Consider the following 8,137-nt stretch of genomic DNA (forward strand, 5'->3'; position numbering starts at 1 on the left):
ATAATAACCAACCTAAGAAAGACAATAAAGGACAACCTGTTGACATTACATAGATAAAGCATAAATACATCTCAATTCAACAATACCAAATGCAAAAAATTCAACAACTCTTAAAATCTGATAGTACAAAGTCTTGAGCATCCACGATATAATACAACCGAGTCATAATATAAAGATCCTGTCTGGAATAATATAGCACTATGATAATGGAAAGGAAGATGATTTCAAGGGTCTGTGGTCGATCAAGCAACACTGTCTTGAGTTTCCTGGGTCAGCTACTAGGCACCCTCCTCAAAACCCACTAGTGCCAATGCTAGAATCTATACAAAATATACAGAAGTATAGCATGAGTACAAAAACAATATGTATTCAGTAAGTATCAAGTCTAATATCGAAGAAGTAGTGGCGAGATTCTGACAAAAAAAATGTAATACTCACCTTCTCAACCTGAATAGTCCATAATAGCATGAAATCGTAGAAAATAACCAAGAATAACAGATATAACAATGAGGTGCAAAAATCTGAGATAAGATAAGCATGATTCTCAAACAAGATAGCCAAAACATAATACAATTGCTAAATCCATGTATAAAGATTATATGCACCAAGTAGCACCTATATGAATGCTTCTACATAAGTCTAGGATGATCATGCATGCTCAAGACTCAGTCATAATCAATATCCAGCACATCCCATATGCTCCAACATAATCCAATACGTCCCACGTGCTTAACACGATACGTGTATCATTTGCGCTCATAGAGCCCAATGTTATATGAGTAATCACCTAACTCCGAAGGGATGGATCTATATCCAAGCGCCGCACAGAAATCCATCGTGCCATAACGTATCAAAATCGCAATATCCACACGAAATAACCATCATGCCATAACAATATCAATCCGCTCAAAATGTCCAAATGTGCCATAATCATATCAATCTCTACCTTATTCATCTCTAAGGATGTATGCATATTTTCGAGAAATAACCAATTTAAGACACAAGAACATAGTAAATAAAGATGCGGATGTGTGCTCATGATATAAAGTATGACTACAGCTAAGTCAAGTATATCAACAAATCTCAAGAATAACCCAGCATGCCCAAATAAGATGTCATAAGCTAAAACTTGTTTTAGCATGAATAAATAGGTTCGCGTAGTCATACAATCAAATAAAGCATAAGTCAAGAAGAACAAACAACCAAGCAAGGAATAAAGAAGCCTAATACTACCTTAAACATGGTATAACCTTAGCATACATATATACGCTCACCACCTTGCATATACCTCATCCCCAAATCACATAGCATGTAACACATAAGTCTAATTTGTAGAAAAATTCCTCTTAACAAAGTTAGACATGAGACTTACCTCCTCCTGGAACTGCTTCAATCCCTCAAATACCGCTTTTCCTGAAACCGCTTGAATCCCTCAAATACCTATTTTCCTTTGAAATTCTCCTCCAAATCACATAGCATGTAACGCATAAGTCTAATTTGTAGAAAAATTCCTCTTAACAAAGTTAGACATGGGACTTACCTCCTCCTGTAACTGCTTTAATCCCTCAAATACCGCTTTTCATGGAACCACTTTAATCCCTCAAATACCTATTTTTCTTTGAAATTCTCCTCCAAATGACCAAAATCTAACCAAACAATACTTAATAAGGTCAAATAAAGTTATAGAAACCAATTTCAAATAATAAATCTTCAATCTTTGATCAAGTCTCAAAAGTCAACAATAAGACAACCTGGGCCCACATAGTCAAAGGCCGAGTCCAAGGTCAAATCCCGTTGTCCCATAACTCCACGAGTCCAAATATGTGATTAGTTTCTAAATTCGAGTCTAAATCGGTGTTTAAAATCCCAAAATATACTCTTTTATGTTGTAGCCAAACCCCCCAAATATCACTCTACATTTCTATATTTTAGGTGTAGAAATCCATGAGAAATCAAGATATATAATTAAAACCAAGTAATAATTACTTACCCTCAAGCTTGGGGTAAACATCTCCTCAAACATTGCACCCTCCCAAAGTCCAGGTCTCAAAAATGGTGAAAATAAGTTAAATCCCAAAATTTGGACATTAAATACCCCTTGGCTGAATTCCTTAATCGCAATCACTATAGGCCTCTTGCAATCGCGATGCACTAGATTCCCCAAGCTACGCTATCATGGTCCTCATTTACCCCTGGCCTCAAGAAGCCTATTACGCAATTGCTAAAGATCCTATGCGACCGCGATGCATCTTCTGCCAAAGCTACGCGATCACGAACCACTCCACGTGATCGTGAAGCACAAGCTCCCCTAGCCCACTCTACTTCTACGTGATTATGGCACAAGCCATGCACTCACAATTCACACCCCTAGCATCAGAATACCAACAATCTAACTTAGCTCAAAATGATTCGAAACCATCCCGAAACTCACCCAAGCCTCCTGGAACCCCGTCCAATCATCCTAACAAGTCTGTATACCCTATAAAAACCTGAACAAAGGCTCAAAACACTAAAAGCAACTTCAAAACAAAGAATTAAGTATCAAACAAAAATCTCAAATTCTCTTAAGTGCAAAATTTCAACTTTCGACTAGAAGCGCCGAATCAACCGCGGCCCACCCGAGACCCAAATCAAACATACTTACAAGTACAAAATTATCATACGAACTTATTGGAACCTTCAAAATACTAATCTGGGGTCTTTTAGCGATAATATTTACTTTGATCAACTCTTCCAACTTTAAGCCTCAACTTAGGAACTAAGTTCCAAATCACTCCCGAACCTATCGGGGAACCAAACCACCCCTCCTCATAAGTAATAAAATATCAAAATAATCTATGAGAAGCATCAATTATGGGAATGGGGTTCTAGAGCTCAAAATGACAAGTTGGATCATTATAACCATCATTCCAGTTGCAAGTTACCATTTGATCGTGGTAGTTTATGACTCATATTTTTGTTTATGTATATTCAAATAGATAATGTATTTTCTTTATAATATCGTATAAATTATAAATCTTAGTTGTTCATGACTTGTACTACCAGATCTTGGGGTGGTTTCTATCAAATTTTGCATTCTTATATCTTTATTTATTTATTTATTGATCTTCAGTTGGATGATGTTATATATTTGGTTTACCTAGGATGGTTTGGTTCTATCACAACTTGGTGGGATTTGGGTCGTGATAAGTTGATATCAGAACACTATGTTCATAGGTTTCTATGAGTCATGAACATGTCTAGTAGAGTCTTGCAGATCAATATGTAAATGTTTATACTTATCTCCGAGAGGCTATGGGACATTTAGGAATCTTCTCTTTCTTTCTTTCTTTCTTTCCTTATCGTGCGAATTTTTTTCATTTTAAATTCTAAATCTTTAGTTTCCTTCTATCCGTTCGTATGTGATGTTGAGAACTCATTATTAGTTGCGCATCAGTGGCTTGTAATAATGTCGCAGATGAGGTGCAAGATGTTTCCATGTGATATAGGGGTAGACCAGTCTAAAGAACTTGTGGCTACGTATAGACCACAACTTTGGCTCGAGGGATTCAATTAAGTAAGCATGTGATTTAGGAATCTTCAATTTGGTAGTGCCTATAGAAGTAGGAGTGATGGTACGGTGAGATGTAAGATAGCTATCTTATTGTTGTTGGTTGCTCGTAAATTGAGCGAATGTCTCCACAGTTTAATGGATGATGGAAAGAATGTTGCCAAAAGGAAGTGGTAGAGTTAAAAAGACGACTATGTAACAAGTTTTATGCATCTAAGGACTACACTTAGAGAGATTGGACATAATGATAAGGAGTTGCTTAATATGCAAGGAAAATATGGACGCTTGATGATCATTGTATAGTGCATTATAGTCTTAAGGTATGGACGTATCGGTAGACCTTTAGTTGTTCATATGTGGGATAGAACATATTATTACATCTTGTTAATAGGGGTAGATTCAGGAGGATCAATTTTGATCACATCAAGGTTGTAACCATGGTTAGGTCATAGAAAGATGTAGTATTATGGCTAAATAAGTGGATTATCTCCTTCAGAAAGTTTGAGGTTGTATCACTTCTTATGAGGTTGTTATGAAGAGTTTTCTTTCAATCCAGTGGAATGGATACACTACAATGAGAATTTGTATAGCTTGAACAAGATGACTCGACTATCACAAGGATAAACATGCATTGGGTGGATGATTTTGAATGTGATATTATTAGTACTACATGAGCTGGTGAGAAGTTTAGTTGAGTAACAATGTAAGGTCATGGTAGTTAAGGAGGAAAGGTTATTGTAGATTCTCAAATGAAGTGATTATGGATTTAAGCCAAGTGAGAGAGCCGAAAATTGATGATTGGATCATATGGGCAATGTGTTGTTATAGTTCTTGGACCGAGGTACGTTTGTGGATTAGTTATGGCTTGAGAAGGGTGACATCAAGGATGAGTTGAGCAACAAGATTGCATGACGTGTGATGTGATAAACGTGATTGATATATTGAGGTTGTTTGATGAATTAGGTTGACATTCCTTGTGGTTATGGTGAAAAATGGGAAAGTATTCACTCAGTTGCCTAAGGGCAAGGTTACTCCTTCTGAGGGGATGGTGTGCAAGTAAGACGCAAGTTGATCAACATGTTCAGTTATGCATCAGGAACAAGAGTAGAGTGGGTGAATATCGAGATATTTCTAGTGGGTTCAAGCTCGCGGATGTGATACTTTAAGAATTCACCGGGTGTTTTAGTTGTTGAGAATTCGAGTTTGACATGAGATTGTGTCGGGAATTTAGGGTACTTCTATGTCAGTGTTTGTATGACTGTACATAATTGGAAGGTGAAATAAACAATTCTGGATTTGTTGGAGGACTCTATAGAACGAATGTCTTTGTTTGAGGTACTATCATGTGTGAGACAGGGATAAAGTAGCCTATGGATATTATGATGATGTAGTTCCTTGTTGGGATCACTTGGGTGAGTTTTTGTCACGCCCCAACCTCGGGGAGCGCGACTGGCGCTCAACCGAGTGAATTCGGTCGAGCAAGCCTATTAAACCTTTCCTACCCGACTCATTTATAATCCAAAAAGGGATCGCATCACCATTTGTAAAACATGGGAGAGATCAGTTATATAAATATATAAACGTTGCTAGTTCATTTTTCCTTATATACATTATGCCATAGTTGAGTTCCCAAAATACAACTCGATCCAACGACCACCCCAACATACATACATGACCCACATAAACGTCTACGGAGCCTCTAAGAGTACAAAAGAGCAACATGACAATGCCGGCAACAAGGCCCCGGCTATACCTCAAAATATGAAAACTTATACAAAAGAAGGACTACATGACCCCTGGGAGAAATGGGGCTCACCAAGACTGTTGTGAGGAGAGAAAGAGAGCACCACTATCTGCGATGGAACTACCTACATCCATTCAAAGATGTAGAGCCCCCGGCAAAAGGGACGTTACTACTGTCGAATATTACTAGTATGTAAGGCAAACACCAATCTTAGTAGAATGAACAGTGAAAAAAAGAGAAGGCAGTCATAATAATTCAATAAGTACTTCATAGAAATACAAAGAAACACCAAGTAAGGATCACATAGTTTCCAATTCAATATTTCCAATCTTTTTAGATTAATAAGCTTTAGTGCCAAAGCCATAACTCACAATGCCACCGTATTTTTACACGGAGTCCGGTCTCAGCCCAACCGGCTAAGCCATCTCAAGTGAGACATATCCATATCCACAATGTAAATCAATAATTCCAACACAATTGCCACCATGTGTACAACATGGCGTCCGATCTCGGCCCGATCGGCTAAGCCATCTCACTTGAGACATAACCTCTTTCAATTGTTCACGCAATTCACATTTCTTTCCCATCTTTCATTACATGGCACAAACATCCTCGTTTATTAATTAGTTCTTGGCACTTGGGAACATTTTTCCATTCAAGTCTTTCCTTTTTCATTCGTTCAAATAACATCATCATTCAAGTCGATAAGTACCATCCCATAAGGCATTTCACACATAAGGGAAGGAGCTTGGAAAATCATAATTACGTTCTCAACTAGCATGATGACATGGTAACCATCTAAAACAATTAGGGAACATAAATCTTTCAATCCAACACACTAAGGAAAACAATTCTAGTATGATCAAGTTAGAACTTACACCCATTATTCGGACACCAGGAGTTCAATTCTAGGAAGAAGAGAGTTAGCCATACATACCTCAATTGCGCTTCTTTAGACTCTACAATTATTCGGAACCCTTAGCAACCTCAATCTATTTTAGCAATATACAAATTGAACCCAGAATTAGGAAAACGTTGATGGTTCTAGCTCACTTTTTCCCACACTCTTTATCATACATGCATGCAAGATAAACCACCCTTATACCCATGAAATATCACACTAGTACCCCATTATAGCTATGTTTGAAATTAAGAGTTGGGGTGATGAAGTCTTACCTTTTTGGATGAAGAATTTGGTGCTCTACTTGAATATTTCCAAGCTTTGAGTGATGGTTGAAGATTAATTGATGAAAATTAGGCCCTCCCTCTAGAACCCTCTCTCTCTCTCACTTTAGAAATATCAGAAATGAGCTTCAAAATAGACTAAATGGGTGTTTTAACGGTATGGGGGTCGGGTTTTAAATTAAGAAATATGGTGCCCCGATACAGGTCTGCGGTCGTATATGCGACCGCATAATGGTTATGCGGTCCGCAAAGTGACCGCAGAAATGGCCCTCAGGGGCCTAAACCTTCGACTCAGGTATGCGACCAGTATGCGGTTTGCATACTTGTTCTACAGTCGCATAATGCACCGCAGAACTCCCTCCGCAGAAACCCAAGAGAAAGTTATGCGACCGATATGCGGTCGCATAATCGACCGCAAAGCTAACCTCAAATTGGCCAAACTTACTTCTTCACTCTGGGCCATTATGCGGTCCGCAGAGTGATTATGCGGCCGTATAATGGGCCGCAGAAACGCGTTCTTCTGCGAAACATTTTCCTCTTAGTCCGTAAGGTACTGTTCAATCCAAAAAGTCACGAAACCCCAAGTATTTTGGTTAAAATTTTTACGGGTCCTTACATCCCCCCCACTTAAGATCATTCATCCTCGAATGAGGATCAAGGTTCACTTTACACAGTTTCAGTTATGCCACATACCATCAGCCCCAAATTTGCCTAACTTCTTGAAAATTTTGCCAGTGTTTCCTTTGTATTTAGGCCTATCCACCTGCCAGAGAGCCCCCGAAGCACACCTTAGTAACATATATAGAATTAAATGACATAACAAAATGCAAAATAACACCAACCGAAGCCTCATGGGGGACATATAGCTAGAAAGGAGTGTCTTTATTTTAGCCGAACAAGTGATACAAACTTTAGGGGAAACAACTTCATAGAACTATTACATGGCTATTCAAACAAATGAGGGTACTTTTCTTTCATTTCATTCTCGTCTTCCCAAGTAGCTTCTTTGACTTGTTGGTTTCGCCATAACACCTTCACGGATGTAATTTCTTTGTTTCTCAACTTTCGGACCTGCCTATCAAGAATAGCAACCGGAATTTCTTCATATGATAATTCTTCACAAACCTCGATGGTCTCAACCGGCACAATAATGGACGGATCTCCAACTACCTTCTTTAACATGGACACATGGAATACCGGGTGTACTACTGACATCTCAGGTGGTAGTTCAAGCTTGTACGCCACCTGACCTATCCTTTGAATGATTCTATACGGCCCGACATACCTTGGACTTAATTTCCCTTTATTTCCAAACCGCATGATCCCCTTCATGGGAGATATCTTCAAGAACACCCAATCATCTTCTTTGAACTCTAAGTCTCTGCGACGAACATCCGAGTAGGATTTTTGATGACTCTGAGCAGTTTTCAACCGCTCTTTTCTGATCTTAACCTTTTCCATAGCCTGATGCACAAGGTCTGGTCCTATTAGTTCAACTTCTCCAACCTCGAACCACCCAATCAGCAATCTACATCTTCTACCATACAAGGCCTCAAACGGCGCCATCTAAATACTGGCATAGAAGCTATTGTTATAAGCAAATTCTATGAGCGGCAAATGATCATCCCATCTACCCTTGAAGTCAAGCACACACGCAC

This window comes from Nicotiana tabacum, chromosome 21 (assembly GCF_000715075.1).
Source record: "Nicotiana tabacum cultivar K326 chromosome 21, ASM71507v2, whole genome shotgun sequence".
NCBI classification, from domain to species: Eukaryota; Viridiplantae; Streptophyta; class Magnoliopsida; order Solanales; family Solanaceae; genus Nicotiana; species Nicotiana tabacum.